Below are 22,357 nucleotides of genomic sequence, written 5' to 3' on the forward strand. Positions count from 1 at the left end.
GAGGACCGGCCCGAGTCCCGTGTACTCCGGGGGTAGTGATCCCAAGTACTGAGCTTTCGAGTTTGTTCTTAAAGGAGCGAGAGTAGGGGAGACACTCGAACTGGCCCAGTGGGACTCCCCCCGACCCTGCTTCTTGCTGTGTTTCCTGAGGGCGTGCGTTCTCGAGCTGGGCGGAGTGCGCGTGTGGCCCTACTGGGCCGGCCAGAGATCCCCGGGCAGTCCAGGCTGTGCCGGGAGACCAGAGCGCTGGCCGGGGACCAGTGATGCTGCAGGGTGTGAGTGTGTTTGGGCCGAGCGAGCCCCAGGCCCTGGGCGTGGCAGCTCCGGGTCGTAGCCTGGGGAGGGCTGCGGGCACAGCAGAGCTTGGCCCTGCGCTTTTCCTCCTGGCGAGCGTGGGGGGATCTTCCCAGCATCTCGTGTCTTCTCGTACAGTCTCTCCGTCACCGCCCCACACACTCGCACATGTACTCGCACATGCACTCGCACACGTGTTGCTGGACGCGTGTGCACCACTTGGTGTGCTCTCTGGGAAGAAATTCCGTTCACGTCAGTGCCAGGCGCTGGCCAGGAGCGCCAGGCTTGCCCAGGGCCTGCTCGGGCCGCGTTGGGTCGCTGAGGCCGCAGAGTACCGAGAAGGCAGCGCGGCATGGGGGCGATGTGGGGACCCCAGAGCAGGGTTTCTCAAAGTGCCCCTCAAGGACTTCTCATGCTCTGAGGTGTTGGGTGAGTTAGGGGTCCGCTTGGAAGCTCGGTGGACAGCAGTTCTGGCTCGGAGCAGTCCCCAGGAGGATCCCTGGGAACGGCTCACACAGTGGCCGAGAGCCCCCCACCCCCCAGCCCTCTTCCCAATCCCTCGGCACCTGTCCTCTTGGCGGTTGGGGTGAGTGAACAAAGGGCTGGGAAGGAATCCAGGCCGCCAGCCCGGCCCTCCCCTGCCAGCGCTGCCCTCCGGCTGAGGATGGGCGGCAGAGAGGAGTCCCCCCGGGGGCCTGGTGTCCTCTGGGCCGTGCTCCTGAAGGGTGCTTACTTCTTGCTCTGGGTGGTGTGACCTTCCCTCCTGGCTGGTGAGCTGGGGAGTGGCCCAGGGCAGAGAGTGCGGGGCCCGAGGCTGCCCGCGCTTTCCTGAGTGCGTGACTCGGCCGTGCCGCCGAGCACTGTGGCTTCCGCGGGAGATCGGGGCCAGTACCTGTTTGCCGGACTGTGGCCCTCCCGCCCGTAGGCGGGGTGTTTGTGCCGCACCGGCTTTCCCGCGCCCGGAATAAAGTCTGTCACGAGTGCTGCCCCTTCAGCGCGGGCTTCATCTTCTGCCACAGACCCCTGGTAGCCTCTGTCGTCCTTGGTGTAGTCAGGGAGAAGGCCGCCCCGGGAAGCCCTGCGCCTGCCGGTGGGCAGCTGGCCCGGTGAGTGTCGGCAGCCCGCGTGTGTCCTGTGGGCACTGCCCTCGGGCGGGGGTGCCGGCGGGGAGGCGAGGGCGCTGGTTCTGCCCTCTGCAGGCCGCGTGGTCTCAGGCATCACGACTGCCCCCTGTGCCTCAGGCCCCCGGGTCCCAGCCCCTGCCCTGCGGGATGGTCGTGACTGGGGCAGACTTTGTAGCGGGTGCCTGGTGGGTGGTGGGCACGGGCCTTGTTGTAACCCAGTTTCCTGGTTTCAGAGAGACGGACGTGCTCCGCCAAGGGCACACGGGGGTCACTCTGTCCGCACACGGGCTGTCCCTGCTGCCACTCTGCCTCCTGGGAGCGGCCCCCCCGGCCTGAGCTCTGTGTTGGTGGAGGGCAGAGGGCGCTCACTTCTCTCCTGTGCTTTGGTCTCGGGGTTTGCTCGCGGCTGTCCCTTCTCCGCTGCTAGGGTTTTGAAACGCTTTGTAATTAAAATCTTGTTTTCAAGTACATTCTATTGTTCCTGCTGGAAAGGCCTCCTACCTTTTTGGCTGAAGAAGTGCTGGGCTCAGCGGACTTGTGTCAGGAGTTCCTGGCATTTATAATTCACGTGAAAACAAACGTGTTGTCTTGTTGTGACCTCGCTGGCTTTGGTGTGCTTCCTCCAAGGCCGACGGAGAGCAGCTGCTGTTCAGCGACGCAGACGGTCAGCCCCAAGGTGTGCCCCTCTGTCTTCAGGGCTCTGCGAGGAGCAGGGCGGCGGCCTGCGGGCTCTCTGCTTGCTGGGCACGGGGGTGGGGGCCTGGGGACAGGGCTTGCGCTCTGTATGGGTTTCCCTCCCCTCTGGCCTCCTCACGGAACTCGCGGTTTTAAGGAGTGGTTTGTGGTTTGCTGGCCCCTGAGGTCTGAGCTGTCACCAGGATCGTGGCCGGGGCCCTCAGTTTCCCCAAAGGGTGTCCTCTCTCCTGAGGCTCGGTGGGAGGGCACAGCCCACTGCCCTGCTGCTGGTGCCAGAGGAGGCCTTTGTGGGTGGGGCTCACATGGCTCTCAGGGGGCGCCGGGGCCCTGCCCAGCCCTGTCTCAGACTTCCGCCCTGGACCACTGGGGCCTGAGATGGACGAGGGGGTGCAGGGGGCCTCCGAAGATGGGTCTGTGCCAGCCGGCACCAGGGCCCAGACCGCCCCCTGCCCAATAGGTCCTCCCCCACTCTGCGCCAGCGCCCTGGGTCGTTCAGTGAGTTCTCAGACGGAGACCTGGGGAGCTGCTGTGCTCCCGGGATGGAGCGCCTCAGCCGTGCTCTCGCGGTCATTGTACCTGGCATGGCCGAGGCCGGAGGCACTGTCGTTGGAGCAGCACAGGCCACGGGACCCGAGGGGTCCTGCGGTCCGTGTCCCCTGCTGGCCCGTGTCTGCCTCCCGTTGCGTGGCGCACACTGCCTGCTCCTCTCAGCACAGCAGGGACCCGTGGGTCAGGGCCGGCCAGGGGCTTGGGCTGGTGGCAGGCTCAGTGTGGTGGGATGCGCTGTCGCCGCCGTCCCCTGGACTGGGTGCCGCCCCTTCCTTCTGCCGGCAGCGTGCCTGTGGGCCTTTGGTGTCGGGCTGCAAGTTGCAGCCACACCCGTGTGTGAGGCCCGCGGTTCCATGCCAGCTGGGGCGACGTTCCGGCATGGGCTCCCGTGGGACCTGTTCCTACCGCACATGGTGGTGATCGCACGGTAGGAGCAGGTGCTGCTGTGCGGGACTCGGGGGGCTGGGGTCTCCTCCGTGGCCGGCCCTGTGCACCCCTGGCCAGGTGCTTTTCTCGGCCTGCAGCAGTTGGTAGCTGCAGTGCCATAGGTGACAAAGGTGCCAGGCTCAGGCGGGCTTGTCCCCTGGGAGAGTGAGGTTGGGACCAGGCAGTGGGGGTGGGCTGTAGTGTAGGGGCCAGAGCCAGGGCCCATGGGGTGCTGGACTTTGAGTCTGTTCTGATGGTTTGTTTTTGGACCAGGGACTCAGATGTAGGTAGGGTCAAGACGCGGTACCTGTAGATGTCCCCAGTTGTCCTGTCGGCATTCTGTGCCGGTTCTACAGTAGCTACGGCTCAGTGTGCGCCTAGTAACACAGCAGCTGGGAGCACAGTCTTGGCGGGGCCACCCTGCCCTCCAGAGCCAGGTGGCCCTGCCAGGAGCCATCCGCAGGAGCACTGCTGTTTTCCGTGTCTTTTCTGTCCCAGAACTCAGAGTCCTTTGAATTCTAATGAAAATAATAAAATGTCCCCTGAAATGACATTTGCAGGGGTCTAGGGCGAAGACTGTGCTCTTTGACCTGTGTGCCTGGGCCAAGAGCCCGTGCCCATGCAGGCCCTGTCCCGGCTGCTCACACACCTCGTGGCTCCAGCTGTGGGCCTGTCCAGGAGCCGGCCTAGACTGCATAACCTGGCGGGGGCCATGGCTTTGCTGCACTCCCTTCAGGCAGGCTGTGGGGCTCTGGGCTCTCCCAGATGTGGGCTTAGGGACTGCCTGTTCTTATCTTTGACTCTGATCTTCCACAGGCCAGCAGAAAGCTGATCATATCATACTCCTGCTTAAAAGACCCTTTGTCCAAATTTTCCATCTCCCTCCAGCCCAGGGTTACCTGCAGCCTGGTCAGCCCTTTGCTGTGCCCTTTCCAGGTGAGATCCCTGACCTGCGCTCACGCGGTGTTCGTGGCCTGGAGGGTCTCCCATCTGCGTGTCTGCCAAAGAACGCCTACAGATGGCCAACAGGTACCTACAAAGATGCTTGTCATCACTCATCAGGGAGATGGACATCACCACCACACTGTGCTGTCCCCTCACACCCGTCGGAATGGCGGCCATAAAGAAGCCAGGCGGCAGCCAGTGTTGGTGAGGGTGGGGAACAGTGTCCTGCCCACAGAGGTGTCAGTGGTCCACCCGCCGGCGAAGACGGTGTGGAGTTTCCTCAAGAAGTTAAAACCAGAGTTACCGTATGATCGAGCATTTTCTCTTCTGGGTCTTTATCCAAACAAAATCGATCTTGAAGACACGCCTGTGTTCCCATCATCGTTCCTGGAGTTATTCTCAACAGGCAGCGTCCGGAAGCAACCTGTGTAGGTCGACAGGGAAATGTGGTGTCTCTTCACAATGGAATGCCGTTCAGCCTTAGCAGAGACGGAAATCCTGTCATTTGCGACTACGTGCGTGACCCTGGGGGGCGTTGTGCTAAGAGAAATAAGCCCGATGGAGAAAGACAGCGCACGGCATCGCTTATAAGTGGAATCTAAAAAAAGAAGAGTCAAACTCAGGAACAGAGTGATAGAGAAGTGCCAGGGGCTGGGGGAAGTAAGAGATTGGTAAAAGGACACAAAATTTTAGGAAAAAACACTGCTTGTCCTGACTTTGCCTCCCCTCTTGTTCCTACCTTCCGGGTCCCTGGACAGCGCCTGGGGAGGATGTGGAGCTGCCCTGCTGGCCTGGGGCCTTAGGAAGGTGTTGGGAGGCTGAGTCCACCCCCGCCTGCACTAATGCCTGGGAAGGGCGGGTCCTGGTCACGGCAGCTCAGCTTAGCTGCACCCTAACCATACCTGCTAGCTGGCCGAGGTCCTCGGGATTCCAGCCGATCGAGCAGGGAGCCCCGCAGCGCAGGCTGCACGTCCTCTTGAAGTGCTCAGGGGGGAGCACAGACTGATGGAAACCTCAGCAGGTTTCCGCCCACTGCGGCCGTCCCCAGCGTGTTCTTGGTCCAAGTGGAACCCAACCAGAAATCAACAACCAAGAGGCCGACTCCCTGTGTTTGGGCATGAGGAGGATATACACTTTTACGGATCTGGGGGGGGACAAAGAATGATGCGTAATGGAAAGCAGAAAATATGTTTAGCTGAAAGATAACAAAGATACTACCTGTTGAGACTTGTGGGCTGCATGTGGACCAGAGACCAGTACAGAGCCTTGGATGCACAGATCAGAAAGGAAGGTGTCACCGCAGGGCAGTCTTAGCCAGAGGACGTGGAGGGACGGGAGGTGCGAGCTTGGGAGCAGCCGCTGTCACGCCGGAAACGGGGTCTTCGGCAGAGTCGCCAAGGCCGGAGTCCGATGCGCTGACCATAGGGCTAAAGGGAAGGTCTCCGGCAAGCCTGTTCTACAGAGGAAAAGGGAAGGTGCAGAGTCTTTGTAAGGAAGCGTGCGGGGTCGGCTGCACAGCCGTGTATTAGGAACGTCTTTGTCCGTAGGCCATACCGTACTGAGAGCACTGGGGCCGGGAGGAGAGTAGGTGTCAGAGTTCTAGAGCCACACGCGCTCATCGAGCGCTTCGGGTGCGTGGAAGCGTACACCTAGACTTCGAAAAAAATAACGTGAGATGTTTCTGTGTCCTCTGTCACATTTTCAAAGGATGATAATTTGGGCCAAACAGAATTATTAAAATTCATTTCGCCTCTTTCCTTTTACTCTTTAATGTGGCTGCTAGAAAATGAGAGATTACAGACGTGGCTGGCATTTGTGGCTTGTGGTGTGTTTCTCTTGGACAGCGCTGTTCGGGAAGATAGCACAGAAGACGCTATTCTTGGCCTTTGGGTTAAGAGCGGTTTTCCTAAATAGGGCCAGGAAGTGCTGATCATAGAGGAAAAGAGAATTTGGTTTACATTAAGACCGAGAAGCTCTGTTCATCAGAAGATAGCCCCAGAAGAGCAAAAAGACCAGCGCCCTGGGGAAAGGTGTGGCATGTGGCATGGACTAAAGGGGGTGCGGCCAGACCTTGTGGAAGGGCAGGAAACAGGTGGGAGCCTCTGGGGGGTGCCGCAACGTTGGGCACTGCACGCGGCCGACCTCGTAGGTCTGTAATGGTCACCCCAGTGGGCGGCACGCAGATTGGCCTTCCTTTCAGCCCATTTCCCCTTAAGTGTATGGCGGTAGCCAGGTGTGTGGGCAGACCTTCCCCCTCCGGCCTGCCTGCAGCGCTGCTCGTCTGCCTTTTGTTTGAATTTGTATATTATTATTCTTTAGTCTTTAATTTTTGGGGGGAGCGGCAGAAAGAGAGAGAATCCCAAGCAGGCTCCACGCCCAGCATGGGGTCTGACGTGGGCCTCATCTCAGGACCCTGAGATTGTGAGTTGAGCTGAAATCAGGAGTAGGACACCCGGCTACACCCCCCGGGCGCCTCTTGAGTCCTGCGTCCTGACCCTCACCCCCATTCTGGAAGCTGTGCAGGCGACGTTCCTTTCTCTTAGAGGTCACTTACTGCGCAGACCCTAAACTCAATGTCTGATGCTAATGAGCCCCTTTGTCTCCCTGCCCGTCCCGTCCCCCCCCCCCCCCCCCCGTGGCTTCCAGACCTCAGACCGGACCCCCTCGTGTGGTCTCGGGACTTGTGTGCACTCACAGACGCGCTCGCTCGCGCACTGTGTTGTACCCGTGCACGCGTTAGCTCTGGTTCGCACGCTGGGTTTCTCTCGGGGTGTGTGTTTTCTTGTTACCAGATTTCTGTGGGTTTCTGCGCATCTGGTCTTCTCCCTCCTGAAGGACATCCTTTCCATTTCCTTTCTTCAGTGTTGGGCCGCGGGTGAGGAGCTCCCCATCCCCGTCGGCCTGAAACGGCCTCCGGTCCGCCTTCATCGTTGACACACGTTTTCGCTGCACAGCGCGGTTTCGCGTGCTTTCTTCTAGCCCCTTTTCGATGTCCATCCACTGGCTTCTGGTTCTGGTTCTGGTTCTGGTGTTGCTTTGAGAACCTGGCTGTCCGGTAGACTCTTGCTCCTCTGGGAGCGATCTGCTCCCCCAGGCGCAGCTGCTGCTGTTTCCTTCCTGGCTGCCGCAGTTTCAGGGTCCGGAGTGGCAGAAGTTGTCTCCGTGTTCCCTGGGTGCCCGTCCACACTCCGAGCCTTGCACGGGTTTGCTCGCCGGTTCCCTCCCGCCGCCCCGCGCCTCCGCCCCCAACACACACGCGTGTGCGCGCATGTATGTGTGTATACATATATTTTCTTTTCTTAACGGTTTGAGAGTGACTTGCTTCTTTAACCCAAGACAAGACAGAATGTATATTCTCGTGAAGGTGCTTGGTTGCACTGCACTAAGAGTCCGTGCCTCTGGCCACTCAGGGTTGCTGAGAGACAGGACCTAAGTCACCGCTGAGAGTCACAGGGAAGGGAGAAGGCAGAGGTGAGGGTGATGTGGTATCGGGGTAAGAAACACTCCAGGTGTGGGCGCCTGGGGGGCTCAGTCGGTTAAGCCTCTGCCTTGGCCCAGCTCATGATCCCAGGGTCCAGGGACCGAGCCCTGCATCAGGGTCCCCGCTCGGCGGGACGCCTGCTTCTCCCTCTCCCTCTCTCCTCCTCCTGCTTCTGCTTTCACTCTGCTCTCCCAGCCCCCGAGGCCCATGCAGCAGAGCCTGGGCGGGGGCGGGCCTGGAGAGCCGAGTCTCTGGGGGTCGCCCAGCCGGCCTGCCCTCTGAAAGCCCCACTGGCGTGCGTGTCCACCCTCCAGCTCCTGAGGCCACAGAGACCAGACCCTTCCTGGGAAGCAAGGAAAAGAGAATGGATGGGACTTGGGGGAGAAGTTTGGTGGCTGCTTCTGGGCTCACAGGCAGCATAACCTACAAAGCAGCGGGTATTCCCAAATAAATATGTGTGTTGCGCGATTGTCACAGCCCGGCTGTCCTTTAAGAGACGGGTAAAGCCGTCTTTGTTCATGAGAACCAACCAGTAAGGCCCTTGCTCCTCACGCCTGCGCCGCTCAGTAGGGCTGTTTCCAGCTGCCGAGAGGCGCACCGGGTGTCCTTCGCTGCCCGTCTGCCGCCCCGCTGGCTCTCGTGCTGCACCCTGCAGCGGTGACGTTGGAGGCGCCCAAGTCTGCGGCGTGTGCGACCGTGGAAGGAGTCGTTGGGACCTGTAGAAGTTGTCTTCACTCCAGCGACCTTCCTTCCCGCTGTGACCTTAGGTGAACTTGGGCTCTGACATCCCTTCCGGAAACAAACCCCGAGGCTCGTGTGAAGCCCTGTGGTGTTCCCCCAACAGATCCCGAGACTTGGCGGGCCCCACTGGTGGCCTCCCCCTCTCTTGGGGCAGCGTCTCTGTCAGGGCCACAGCCTGTCATCCTTTTCCCCCCCAAGGTGGCCAAGGCTGCCTGGGACAGAAAGGTTCCAGGTCCCAGCCCTGGTCTCTTTCTCGGATCCCACAGGGTGCTGGGTTCTCTCCAGGCTCTGTTCCCCTCTGCGGGCTCCACTTGCTGGCCGTCTCCTTGGACGCAGGGCAGTGAGTCCCGTGGTGCCGTGTCCCAGGGTCTGTCTCTAGGGCTGGCCAGGGCAGGTGCCCGGCGATGCGTGTCCCGTGGGTGTCACACACAGGGCTGTCTCAGCCTCCTCCGCTGCGTCCACCCAGCCTCTTGCCGGGGAGCCCAGGGAGTGCAGTCTGCCTGACCACATCTGTCTTGGAGCGCCCAAGGGCTCTGAGTGGGGCATTCATGAGAAGAACCCTGAGGCTGCTTGCTTTCTCCACCTGCCCCCGTGTGGAGGGGGCTCATCCAGTCCCCTGCAGAGGTGTCGGAGAGCCCGGGCTCTGGGGCATCAAAGCAGCCATTCAGTGAAAGAAGCTCTGGTTTGCGGCCCCCAGCCTGCTGACCCATCCATCCCAGGTGACTGGGGACAGCGCCCCGAGGTCATGATGCTGGGCAGACAGAAACAGACCCTGAACCCCGTCAGAGTGAGTGGACAGATGCACGGATCATGCCCCGGCTGGCCGCGGAGTGCCGCCTCCTCCCGCAGACCAGGAGGGTGCCACGCCCAGCGGAGGGGTGTCCTTCTAGGCTGTCCTCTCGTGGGTCTGGTCTCTGTTCATAAGAGTGGCCGCGGGCAGGGAGGGAGCGTGATTCACAACACCTCGGGCGTCCCGAGTCTGCGCGCCGGCCGGAGGACCTCCCTCTGCGGAGCTCAGCCTTCCTGCGGTCCCTGTGCGCCACTGAGGTTGGAGCTGGGCACGGGCTGTTGTTTACTTGGTGTCTTGTTTCTCCTCACTGGGTGAGAGGGAGGGAGCAGGGGGTTAAACACATCGCCAGAAGTCACATGCCGGTGTCCGGGCAGCCTGGGCTGCAGCGCTCTGAACACAGACCGCCCGTCGGTGGCTTGGTTACCCCAGGGTCTCCCAAATCAGCCTAGGAAGTTCCGGGTGAGCGTTGATTTCTCCGTCGGTTTACCCGCCCTCAGAATTCAGGGGCCGTTCCCTCGCACCTGCTCAGAGCGGCCTGGAGGGTCTCCAGTTCCGCGTGCTTCCGGAAGAGTTTCCCGCTGGAGGCCGTCTCGGTGGTGGGGTCCGGGCGCTCCCGCTGCTCGTGGGCCTCCGGAGGGAGCCGCGAGGGCCGGCTCTGCTGTGGAGCCCTCGGCCGGGCGCGGAGTCTCTCTGGTCCTCACGCGTCAGCACAGATCCCTCTCGGCTTCTTGGAGTTTCCGGAGTGCAGTCGTTCTGAAGTTGGGGCTTACATTTCGTCTTGGGGACGGGCTCCTGTGGTGCAGAGGGTCCCTTCTGCCCTAGTCGTTGCCTCGCCCTGCGGTGACCGGTCGCTCCGTCACCGCCCTTCTCCGCTGACCTCTTTCCGTGAAGTAAAAAGCAGGTCTTCCTGTTCGGTGGGCTTTGTAAACTTTGTTTTCATGGTGTGGGGGCGGCACCCAAATGTGTTCTTTTTTGTGTGCGCGCTGGAGGTCCCCTCTTCTGCTGTCTGGACTAGCCTCCTCGCTGCTTCTGTCCGAGCCGGGGCTTCTGTCCTGCAGCCGGGCTCCGACAGGGAAGGGAGCCGTGGTTAGCGTTTGTGAGACGGCTCTGCTCCGCCCGACCTTGCTGCTTTGGGGTTTGTCTGTGCCCCAGGGCCTGGGGTCTGCCATCTGCCTCCCACGTTGGCTCCTTCCCCGGTTGGACTCGCCTCGCGTTCCGGGGGCACCTGCTGTCGGCAGTGGCTGGCCCCCAACACTCAGAAAGCCTTGGTCTCCCTTCTCCCCCCGTGGCACGGTGCCGCTCCGTTGTGTGACTGTAGTCCAGACGCCGGCCCCGAGACGGTCCCCAGCGGCGGCCTGCTCTCAGCAGGTCAGCAGTGCCCACCGTAGCTCCTCAGCAAGGTCGAGTGGACAGCTCTGCCCCCCACTCCAGTTCAGAGCACTGCCTCCCGGGGCCCGGGCTGGCCTCTGGGCCAGGGAGTGAGGCGTGGACTCTGAGTGGCTCTCGGCTGGGTGTGGCGGCATAACCATGGTCAGAACATCCTTGGCCGGTTATTTATTGAACTCAACAGTGTGATGTGCAGGACAGACCGTGGTGTGTCTGCCCGGCCGTAGTCCCCGTGGGTTTCTGCGTGAGCGCTGAGCACAGCAGCACAAGGCAGTGTCTTCCTCTGGCCCGCGGGGGCATTGCAGGACAGGGGAGGAGTCCTGATGGCTGTGGAGCCCTGGGGGACTGTCCCCTGGCTGCCCTGCTCTTGGGTTTTGGCTCGCCACTCCTGTCTCAGCTTCCTCCTTCTGGTGCGTGTGAACAGTTCCCTGTCTTGCTCGGCTCGGGTGACCATTGGCAGCACTGCTCCCTCACCTGATGAAGGGGCCCCGGGTTTGCAGCCCCAGGATTTCCGATCGTCTGTGTTGGGGAAAGAGCCCAGCAGGATCACCTGGGTTAGGGGCCAGACTTGGTTATCCAAAGGGACTTGATCCAGGGAGGCCAGGAGCTGGGTGCTGGGCTTAGGGCAGAAAGAGCAGCTGTCCCAGGTGCCCACGTCCAGATGCCAAAGCACAGAGTGGCAGATCCCAGACTCTTACTGAGCTGAGGCTGCCCGAATGAAAGGCGAGTGTTGTGCTTCCTGACAACCGCTTCGGGGGTCCGGGGACACGGGAGGAAGCGGCCTGGGCCTTGAGTAGCATTCCTCCCCCGAGCTTGTGGTTCCGGAGCCTCCAGGCTCCCCACTTAACTGCTTCTCTTAACTTCCCTCATAACTGCCAGAGCCTGTTGGGTCGGCAGGGCTCCAGGGTTGGGGATGCCGTCGGCGTGATGCTGGGGGCCGCCGCAGAAGCAGGCAGGACACCCCCGGGCACCTCGACTGCAGCGCGGGCTGGGAGTTCGGGGGTGTTGGGCGTTGCATTCTGTAAGACACGTTTTGGAAGAACTTCCAGTAAGTGAAGCTTCCAGTAACTGTCTGGAGCAAAATTTGAGACGCGGCTTTGAAAGGAGCAACGCTCGGTTGACGTTCAGGGCTAGCTTGCGGAGAGCCTGGTTCGGTGGACACACTTAACTGCATTGCGTTCGGAGAGCGTTTTCCGTCGGTTCTGTTTGTACGTGTGGCTTTGTTTGTTGACGCGGCGGCGCCTTCTCCTCGGGACTGTGGCAGAGCCACGCGTGCTCGCGGCTGCTTCCCCTGCACCAGCCTCTTCCGCAGAGGGTGCCTCGCGGTTCTCACGGTAGGTAGACCTCCCAGCAGATCAGTCCTGGCCGGCGGGCTCGCCGAGGCCCGGTGTCCCACACAGACTGTCCCTCGTGAGAGGCCGGACACAGTGACCATTTGTTCCAGGTCAAACGTTTGAAACTTCGTGATCATGAAATTCATTTTATAAAGTGACTTAGAATATGCTGTCTGTGCCCGTCTGTGTGTGTTGGCATGTGTGTGCGTGAGTGAGACAGACCGGCCTGGGGCATGTGCCAGTGATCATTTCTGTTCTGTGTTTTTTTTTTTTTCCCCTGAAAGATCTGACCCGCCAAGGCAATTTTACAACCCGCATTAGTGGGTTCCGCTCGTAGTATGAGAAACACGGTTCCGGAGTCCTTTCCATTCTGAAATAAGAAAGTGGAAGAAAAAATCACACGAGAGGACATGCATTTAAAATGTGAGAAAACGCAGGCTCGCTCACTCAGAATTGTTTCCTGACACACGGGGACGTTGGGGGACGGCCCTGTCAGCGGGCTGTGCTGAGCACTCGCCAGAGGTCGCCAGCCGACCCGTGTATCGCACCACGGAGGGTGCGCACCGCGTGCGTGTGCGTGTGCGCGGCGTGTGGGCTGTGCCCCTGCCAAGCATGGTGCGCTCCTCCTCCTGGGAGGGCTGCCAAGGTAGTGATCTGTGCCATGGGGCTGGTCGGGTGGACCGAGGCTCCCCCGCCACTGTGGGGGTGGGAGTCCTGAAGCCAGTGCTGGAGGGGAGGGTATGCACCAAGCACAGCCTCACTCCGGGGGAGGGGGGTCGCTGGCTCTTGAAGTACCGGGACCTGGGCTTTTCACCTCAGTCCCTGGTTGCTGCTGGGCTGCAGAGGGCAGGATGTGGGTTCCCGTGTCCCCTGCTCTCTGTACCCCTTCCCAGGCAGCTCCCTCCACCATCCCCAGCTCACCCTGGACCCTCGGGCCCAGCAGCTTCTGCCTTGCATTTCCTCTGCTTGTGGGGACTGAGTGACGAGGCCGTGGTTAGGAATCAGAGTCAGGACTTCCGTGAGAAGACGTGGCCCTCGCGTTGTGTGTGCGCGTGTGGTTCTCTGTCACGGAGTCCGCTTTCCCCGAGTGACAAAGGCTTTCCCCAAGCAGGACAGTCTTGCCTGTCGCCTCTCCTTGCACCAGGCCTTCCCCCCGAATGCATGCGGTGCCTGCCTGGAAGCGGGGTGGGGGCGCTCGACGCCTGGGTGTTCGGCCCTCTGGGCAGGGAAGTCCCCACAGGCGGCAGCAGGTGGCCCCAGCGCCAAGCCATGTCTTGTTCTGCAGCGGGGGCAGCTCCTCCTCCTTTCGGGGGTGCTGAGGATGCAGAGGCCTTGCTGGGAAGGCCTCTGGGGAGCAGGGCTCAGCCTCAGGCCTCTGCTCAGGGCCAGCAGGAGGGGAGGCGAGAGCAGCAGGACGTGCTGGGGGGACACGGTTCCCATCTCCGCCTTGGGCAGGACCTTCCCAGGGAAGGGTTGCTGTTACTCTCCGAGCTGTCGGGGGCCAGAGGAGCCAGAGCTCCCCACTGCTTCTGTGGGGCATTCAGTGGCGAGGTGCTCGGGGTTATCTCTAGGAGTGTCGTTTGGGGCTCTTCAGAGTACTGCGGTGGGCGTCTGTGGGCGCCCTCTCTTCCTGCCATTGTGAGCCTTGGCCTCTTGGGCTATGCCTGTGCCCTGGCTGGACCAGGCTCGCTCCCTCCCACATGTCCCGAGTTCCTGTCCGGTGCCTGTGGCCCCCTGTGTCATCACCCGTGTCCCCATCTGGGTGGCCCGTGTTTGGCCCAGACCCCACGCGTCCGACAGCGAGCTCCTCCTTTCCCCGCCGCAGGTGCCCGGGGGGCCTTCTTCCTGCGGGCACCGCTCGTTGGCCTGCTCGGCCGCTGCCGTGAGCCTCTGGTTTCTTTGTCTCCAAGCCCTGTGAGGTCGGCTCTGCTGCCAAGGCGCACCCCAAGCCCACTGTGTTCTGGCCGTGCACATGGTGTCCTGGAGGAGCCCCGCTGCTTCTCTGCCTGGGCACCACAGCAGCACGTCGGCTGTGGCTCTGCCTCCAGGGTCCCCCCGGGGTTCTGCTGCACCAGACTCCCGGGGGGGCTTGCGGCTCTGGACTCTCGGGCCCTCACCCCCTGCTCCGCTCTGCCAACTAGGCCCCGTGGCAGCCTGCTGGCTTCCTGCCTCCTGCGCGGCCGGATCCTTTGTGCCCCGGAGTCTTGGCACTTCCCGATTCCTCCAGACCTTTGCGTGGCCTGTCCCTTTATATCGCTCAGGTCTCTGTGCTGATGTCCCCCCACCAGGACACTGTCCCTGACCTCCTGCTTCCAGTGAACTCTCCGTCCAGTGCCCCGATCACTGCTGCCCGTCCCTTCACCGCTGTCTTCTCCACGGCACGTGTTAACCGGAGAGCACCAGAGTTCTCCGTGTTTGTCTCCATCGCTGGAAGCCTCGGTTTCCTGGAGGCAGGGATGTGGGCTGGTAACTGTGTAGCTGACCTGGCTGTGTCCCTGACGGCAGAGCAGGCCAGGCAGGCGGGATGGACGTCGGCCGAACTGCCCGTCCCCGACAGCCCTGCCCAGGCCTCACTGCTGCTACGCATCAGCCCATGGGTGGCCAGGATGGCAAAGTCACCGGGCCGCCGGTCTGTGTGCCAGGGCCAGGCCTCTGTGGCGAGTCTCGCAGGCCGAGCCGTCCTTGGTGCTCCCCAAGGCAGGGAGTGGGCCGTGAGAGGGGCCTTGTCAGGGTCCCTGGGGCCAAGACTCCACCCCAGCCGTGGCTGGTACCAGTCGAGACCCCGCTGTGGATGGGAGGGGTGATGGTGTCCATCTCGAGGCAGAGGTGCAGGCCGCAGAGGGGCTGCGTGAACCGTGCTGGATGGGGCCTCCCCACGGCGGGGGCCCCACTGAGGCCCCTGCTGCCAGAGGGTCCTTTGGGCGGGGGTGGTCCTGAGGGAATATGCTTCCTTACACTAGTGAAGTTTCGGCACTGGGGGGAGGGGAGTTCTGAGGGACACAGGAGGCGGGAGTCCAGAGGGACAGGTTTCAGGCTGGCCTCTCAGAGGCGAGGCATGCTTCGGAGAAAGCCTTCGGAGGGGCTTAGTGTGGCCTCTGTGTTTTCCCACGACTGCTGGGTGTCGCAGGGAGAGGGTTGTGTTGCTCGGACCTCACGGAGGCGGCCCATCAGGGTTCCGCTCAGGGCCCCAGCAGGTGGCAGGACCCGCCTGGGGGACTGAGGTGGGGATGGGGAGGACCGTGTGGCGGGCGCCCTTGTTCCTGCCCTCAGCGCATGCCTTCGGGGTTCTCGTGGTCACCCCGTTGGATAGGTGACAGAAGCAGGCACGGAGGGGGTAGGAAGCTGCCTGAGGGCCGGGGAGGTCTGGGTGCTGGAGTTGCACCTGGCACCGCCATGCTGCGGCCTCTCCCAAGGCCCCCCGGTCGGGTTTGAGAACTAATTGAGGGAAGTGACCATGGCCTTCAGGTTGGGGCCGGGGGAGATGGGGCAGCCTCGTTGCTGAGACGCGGGCGGGCCTGTCCTCTTGTTCTTCAGGGCGTGGTGAGTCGGAGGTGCCCTGGTGTGTCCGTGTGCTGGGGCAGAGGAGCGAGCTGGGCCTGGGGAAGGCAGGGCGGAGGCGAAGAGCAGGTGCAGGGCTGGGCTCCGAGGAGCCGGGCGCTTGGCCGGGAGGAGCTGTGGGGATCCCTTGGTGCGTGGGAGCCGGACTCACTGGGCCGGACTGAAGGGTACGGGGCTGAGTGTGGCCTTAGCAAGAGCCGTGTTGGTGTGTGTCGGGGCAGGGATGGGCGAGCGGGTGTGCGGACCTCAGGGAAGGTGGAGACGAGGCTTCCCGGAACTCGGCTGTGAAGGGCAGGAGGCGGGGCTTGTCGGGTGGGCTTCCCTGCCGGGCGTGTCTCCATCTCCACTGCCTTCCTCGCGTGGCTTTTTCTCCTTGTGTCCTTGAGCAGCGCAGGAGAGAACAGGCCGCGCGAGAGGCGTTGGCCCCGTGCCTGCCTCAGGCCGTCCGGGCGCGCCGCGGGAGCTCGGCCTCCTGTGACGCGCTCTTAGAGAAGGAGGCTCGGGTCCCGTCCCAGCGGTGCAGGGGGCCCCCACATCCATCCCTCCTCCTCCCCGCGCCCCCTTCCCTCTCACGGGCGCACAGGCCCTACGTCTGGACGCATGGAGTGTTCTCCCCTGGTCCTGTGCGTTTGAAACAAAAATGGGGCGACTGTTCTGGACACAGTTTCTGGTGCCACGCGCCCCCCCGCCCCCGTGTGAATGTGACGTGGCGAGCTCAGGTCGGGGGTGCTGCTGCTGTGGGTGGTGGTCAGGTGGGCGGCGTGAGCCGTGTCACGGGCCGTCTTGGCCCACCGTCTTTGCTGCTGGGTTTTTACCAGGGGCGTCACTGCTGTCCGCTCCCTTGGCGACACGTTCTCTCCCATTCTGTTACCCCGTCCCGCGCGGTGGCCGAGGTCCGCTCCGGCCGGGTTTGCCCGTCCGCCGCAGCGTGATTCCACTGCCGTCCGCGTGTCTCTGTCGGTGGGGCCGAGCCTAGTTTTAGGTCTTCCTCTGACAGAAGTCTCGGTAGGTTTTCCGCTGAGTTGCTCATTCCGGTCTCCGAGGGCCGTGTTGACTGGTGTGGTCGCTGCCAAGAAAGAGGATTTTCTTATTTTTTTGTTTAGTCACGGTCACCATGCAGAGGACTTCCCTCCGGGCGGCTGGAGGGAGTGTGCGGAGGTGGCGAGACCGGGGGAGCAGCTCGTGCTCGGTGCCCTCTGTTTGCCTTGCCCTGGCACCGTGTGGCAGGACGACTCCAGTCTCCTCTCCCAGCCTCGCTTGCCAGAGCCGTCCCTCTCCCTTGTCACGTCAGTTCTGATGGTTTTAGAGACCGTCCGAGCATGGCGTGTTCGGAGCCTTTCCCCACCAGCCCCCCGCCAGGCAGCCAGCCTTCTTGGGCCCGGGGACATCTGGGAGCTGTGGTCGCCCCCGCACGAGTGCCGCATCTGCTCCCTTGGGCCGCACTGCAAGGCGGCCCAGAGATGGGAGTTGTTGCTGGAGACCCACGTGCCCACTCGCCGAGGCCTCTGGCAGGCTGACCCCTGCCCCCCCACCTGCCCTCCAGACCTCTGGACACAGGCTTGAGCTGCACACCTGCCGTGCTTCTGAGCTGAGGGGGCATGTGCGGTGCAGAAAGTGGGTCCAGACCCTGCGGCCCGCGGTGGGACTTGGCGGGGACTTACTGGGAGCTGGAGCAGGAGGAGGGATTTGAAGGAGCAGCTGAGAGTGGAAGGAGCCAGTGTCCACCAGAGGGCGCAGGTGACCACGCAGGTGGGTCGGTGGCCAGAGGGTCCCCATGAAGACGAGCCGGGTCACAGTGACAGCGAGAGCTGCCGTGTGTGTGCACGTGTACACGCGTGTGTTACTACTGGTCTGTGCCCCGCGGCCCCACATGTCTGCTGTGGGCTGCCGGGAGCCCGAGGGTCCTGCCTCCGGGCGCACCCCTGTCCCGAGGACGGGAGGCCTCAGGGCGTGCTGCCGCCAGCAGGACTCCGTGTGAGGCTGGCTTACCGGCTGTCCCACGACTGTCACGGACTCCCACTGGCCAGTGTCAGGGGCACCCGTGGTTCGGTCTTGGACTCTGCTAATTGAAAAAGATCTTTTGTTGTCCTCACTGGTGCACTTTTGACCTGGTTTATTTTAGCCCCTCCTCCCCCAGTTTTGTTCTGGAGATTCTAGGCAGCCCCTGCCCACCTCCTGCCTCGAAGCGCCCGTCAGGGGGTGGTCTTCAGGGGAACGTGTCCATTTTGTGTCTGCGTTGGGCTCCCCGTTGGGCTCTGAGCTCTGCAGAGCAGGTGTGTGGTCGGGACTAGCTGCATGTGGCCCTGATGGGTGCCAGTACTTGAGTCCCTCTCAAAGGGGGCAGCAAGAGGAGGGGTTGTGCCACACGGTTGACCTTGAGTTAAGTATTTGCTTTTCAAGGTTCCTCCTGAAGACGGTAGCCCTATTTGAAGCTTACTGTCCACTTGTGCCCACTCTCCCCTGAGGGCCTGGGGCCAAGGACCAGGTAACTGCCAAGACCAGGAGCTCTGCCTGCGGCTGCAGTGGGAAGGTGGGGCGGGGTCCCCTCTGCGCCACCCAAGCATGCTCCAGGTGGTTTCGGAGCTCCGCGCAGGTATAGGACGTGAGCAGCGGCAGGGGGAGCTAGCCCCCTTCTCTGAGCAGGCATGTGTGCACCTTCCCCTGCCTGCACCCCCTCCGGGAGACTGGATTAGCAACCTCAGCCAGGCTCCGGGTTGAGTCCCCACAGGCTTGACTTGGGCTTTGCCCTTGGCCTCAGGGCGCACTCACTTGCATGGAGAAGCAGTGTCTAGAGAACTTGGGCGGGAACTGGGGTGTATGGCCCATGGCCGGGGGCAGGGAATAACTCACGGACCCTCAAGGTTGAGCCCATGGCTTTCTGACTGTCTGGGGGTATGAGACGGAGGGGTTATCCTGAGGGGCTGGCTGGGAAGTCGGGCCGGGGCTGGGCTGCCTGGAGAGGCCGTCAGGGCACGTTGCTTCTGAGGCCGGCTGGCCCGACCGCGGAGTCCAGTGGCATCCTAGTAGGGCAGGGGCTGCCTCTGTGAATCTCCCTGAGCCAGGTGGGACGTCCTGCTAACCGATGAGTGGGACTGACAGTGCCCCCGGGCTCCTTTGTGTGCTAGAGACCCCAGCCCGCACGGACTCAGGGATGGTCATGGGGCCGGTAGCCGCCAGGCTGCCTCCAGGCCCAGCTCAGCCCCACCGCTGCCCTCTCATATGCAGAGAGAAGTGGGCGTTGTCTTCGGGGGGGAGGACCTAGTGGATTCTCAAGGGAAGGAACCAGGAGCCACCTGCCTGCATCCGGGGTTGCACTTGGCCCTGATGTGCACATACGATGCGCTGGACTTCTGCCTGGAGACCCTGTTCCCTCCCCAGCCCCACTGAAGTGAGAGCCAAGGAAACCGGAAAGGCAGAAGCCCTCAGAAACAAAGATGGGGGGGGGTGCAGTAGGTGGTTCTGGAACCATCTGGGTTTGGAAGCCGGGACGACGGTGGGCAGATTGGGTGCAGACTCAGTAGAGCGGAAAGCTGGCCTCCGGGGAGCCAGCCGTCCTGAGGAAGCTCCGAATGGTTCCTGATGGGTGGAGTCTCGGCACCTCCCAAGAGGTAGCTGGAGGTCTGGAGAGGTGTTTCAGAAGTAGCTGGACACCTGCACCCCTGCTCAGGGCACGAGTCACAGGCCCTGTCCTGGGCACCACTAGGCACAGAAAGCCTTGAGGACATCCTACTGCCGTGGTGTCAAGATCCCCCTCCTCACTCCTGGTCTGTCTCCAGGACGCTGCCCTCCAGGCGGAAGAAGGGGGAGTCTGAGCGGCCACAGAGAGAACAGCTGCCGACCCTGACGTGGGGGCGTCCCCTCATACTCCCAGCAGGGAGTCAGGTGGCCCCGGTGAAGCCCTTGGGACCATCTTTGTGCTCTTCTGTGCCTCCTGTGGAGTGGGAGCGGACAGCTGGGGGTGCGCAGACACGCGGGGTAAGGCGTGACCAGGAGGGAGGGAAGGGGAAGGCGCCGCGCTCTGAGCGCACACGAGGCAGCGCACCCCTCGTCTCGGGCCAGAGCTTGCATGCCCCAGAGCGAGGAAACGGCACAGGAAAGGGACATCCAAAGAACTAAAAAGAATGTTTGGAAATTAGAAGTGCAGGAGCCAACCAAGAGGCCGTGGGATAAGAGGTAAGATTGGGCGCATTTCCCAGCAAGTAGAGCAGAGAGCCAGGGCTGGACCCCGGAGTGCAGAGGTGAGGACGTCTGCGTCCACGCCCGCGCAGGGGGCATGCGGCCACAGGGGCCTTCCAGAAGGAGCGGAAGCAGATGGAGGGTGTCACCCAAGCAGCGCAGCCTGTTTCCAGGCTGTGAGTCCACATCGAATAGGCTGGCCTGGTGCCCCACTCAGGGAGTGTCCCCCATTCCCACAACATTTCAGAACACTGGGATAAAGAAAGGATCCCAAGAACTTGGCAGAGAGAATGAGACAGAACAAAACACCAGGAATCCAGACACAGATTCCAACCCAGAAATGAGAAGATAGTCTTCAAGATTCCACCAGAAAGGATTTCCAGCGCAGGCTTCGCATCAGACAAGCCATCAGTCACCTGCGGGGTTCGGATCCGAGTTTTCTCAGACCTTCTCACGCAGGTTCGGAAGCAAAGGACTACTTCCGGGCGCCCCCTCCTTTAGGAAGCTTCTGAGAAGACCTGGTGCCGAGGGAGAGGAGAGGCAGCCCTGTGGACAGCTGGGGAGCAGGCGTGGTCCGAGTCGGGCACCCCGGGGCGGGACACCTGCCCACGGCTGAAGGACAGGGCCGTGACCTCGCCGCCGGGGTGGGCAGCAGGAAACCATGGGGAACGTAGGGCAGTTTGGGCCCCTTTGGGGCCTTGATTCAGTTCTGCGTCTTGGTGGGCCCCATTCTTCTATCCCTAGCTTCCCTCGTTAATAATGCCTGGCTTCAGGTTTCCAGAAAGTGGCATCAGACCTGGATCTGGGAGAGAGGTGTCGGGGCGCCTGTCGCTCCTTCCCTCCTGTCTCTCTCCAGCGCTGTGTGTGCCGCGTAGTTTCCGAAGGCGTGTTTTAGGAACAGGCAGGAACAGCAGACGGAGGCTCACCCACAACCCTAGAGTTCCCTGCAAGGTGCTTATAACAGAAGCCCCCCGGACGCTGGGGGCTGCCGTGTGCTCTGCACTCGGGTCAGCGGGTTGGGTCAGCCCCCCGGAGGCCCAGCTATGTGTGTACGAGTCCCATGGTGTGGTGGTGGCGCTGTGGGGCCGCAGCATCCATACCTGCCCACTTCTCAGGTTCCCAGGGCAGTCGGATGAGAGCTGACAAAGGCGTGGGTTGATGCCAGCATTTCTGTCCCTTTGGCTACCGCCTCCTTGTGCCCTCCACAGCCACCCCTGTTGTGTCACACCCACAGAGCCTGTCCTGGGTGCTGCCGGTCGGGTCTCCTTGGGCCTCAGGGTCCCCTGCGTGCATGTAGCAGTGAGTGCGTGGGATGGGTTAGGGTTAGGGGTTCCTCTCAAGTGCTGAGCAGGCTAAGGTGTGGCAGCCTCTCGGCGTTCTGCAGCTGGTGGCCCCGGGAGTCGCCTTCCCACTGTGGCCAGAGCTCCTTTGAGTGCTGTCAAGGTCCTCCTGTGGCCGTCACTTCTGCCCCTTGGGGATAGTTAGGAAGGGCATTGTCCTGGGGCACACAGTGCGGGTTTCACTTTATGGGAACCTGCCAGATGTTCAGCTGCGTCTCATTAAAATTCTTTATTAGGATGTACATAGGGACATTTTTTTCATAATAAAAGCAAGATAACTGAATATTTGGAGACATGGGGAAAAATCACTCTTTTGTTGCTGTTTTCATGTATGACTTTTTCCAAAATTATAGTAGCTTTTTTCTTTTTCTGATTATATGGAAAATTCTAATAATTCATTAATTTATAAAGAAGTGAAATCCACATCACACCTTGCCCCGAAGGAGCTGTTCTGGGTGGCACCTCTGGCCCCGCCCAGTTGCCCTGTGCCGGGGCCCACCCGCGCCAGTGCGCGCCCCGCACAGACGCGCCGCGGCCGCCGCCGTTGTCACCGTGTGTTACCCGCCGGGCCCCCGCGGGCGGAGGCAGTTTCCAGCATCTTAGTTTCGAGCGGTGCTTCTTTGTGTTTCTTTATTTGTAAGCTGTTCTGAGGTTTTGAGTATCGGTGATAAATTCCTAGAAGTAGACTTTGTGGTCCCAGGGTCTTCACGTTGTGCGTTCCGGAACATTTTGTCAGGCGGCCTATGGTGGGGGGGTGAGCCTCCCCGGCACTGGCTGTCCTTGTCCTTGATCAGAAACATCCTCTTGTCTTCTGTGGGTTTGCTTCCGAGTTAGAGAACTTGATCTTTTCTTCTTATGATTATTGACCATTCATCGGGGTTTCTTTTCCGCTTATGGATGGCTTTTTCCTTGCCCTGGTGGGGGGAGGGTGGTCGTGCTTTTCTTGATGATTTCCGGTTCTGATTTGCATGTCGGGAGTCGGGTCATGCAGGAGCACGTGTTAGCACCGCTCCTGGTGATGAACCAAGCGCTGTCCACCGCGTGGGTGCGGAAGATGACGGGCCCATTTCCCGCTCTCGCCGGGCTCACGTGGACGCAGCGAGGTACACGGGGTGCTGTGTGAGTTTTGGAGGGCTGAGGGTCTCAGGTGACCTTCAGGCTAGGAGCGAGGAGTCTTTCCCGAGGCGCTTTCTTGCTGAGGACGGAGCAAGACAAGGTTTATGAGGCGGCCGTCTGTGTGTGTCCCAGAGCCAGGCTGGCCTGGTGGGCACTGGGCAGGGACACACTTCCCGTGGGGCCTCGAAGACCCTTGAGAGTCCATGAGCCTTCACCGCAGTTGGGGTCCTGGGGGGCTTCACGTGAAGAAGGGAGACAAACAGGCAAGCCCTCTGAGGACTGGGGCAGGGCCAGCGGGGGGCTGGGGGGGCTGCACGGCTGAGGCGGCACCAGGGCAGGAGGCCAGGCTGCTGTGTGGACTCTCTGTCCCCAAGCCGGCTCGCTGTGCCGAGTGTCTCCCC

The 22,357-nt window shown here is 61.8% G+C and overlaps 1 protein-coding gene across 2 annotated transcripts in view; it reads left to right on the plus strand.

The window, feature by feature from the left end:
• Window positions 1–22,357, plus strand: part of MOB2 (MOB kinase activator 2) — a 69,246-nt gene that overhangs the window by 10,500 nt on the left and 36,389 nt on the right. Inside the window, exon 1 of one of the 2 annotated variants that reach the window (XM_045066752.1) lies at window positions 9,399–9,505. The exons of the other annotated variant lie outside the window; for it this stretch is intronic. The gene's annotated coding sequence lies outside the window, so the exon portion shown is untranslated. Of the gene's footprint in view, window positions 1–9,398; window positions 9,506–22,357 lie in introns of those variants that run through there. 2 annotated transcript variants of the gene reach the window in all.

This window comes from Mustela putorius, unplaced genomic scaffold, assembly GCF_011764305.1.
Source record: "Mustela putorius furo isolate JIRA1106 unplaced genomic scaffold, ASM1176430v1.1 tig00000127_pilon_pilon_pilon, whole genome shotgun sequence".
Taxonomy (NCBI): domain Eukaryota; kingdom Metazoa; phylum Chordata; class Mammalia; order Carnivora; family Mustelidae; genus Mustela; species Mustela putorius.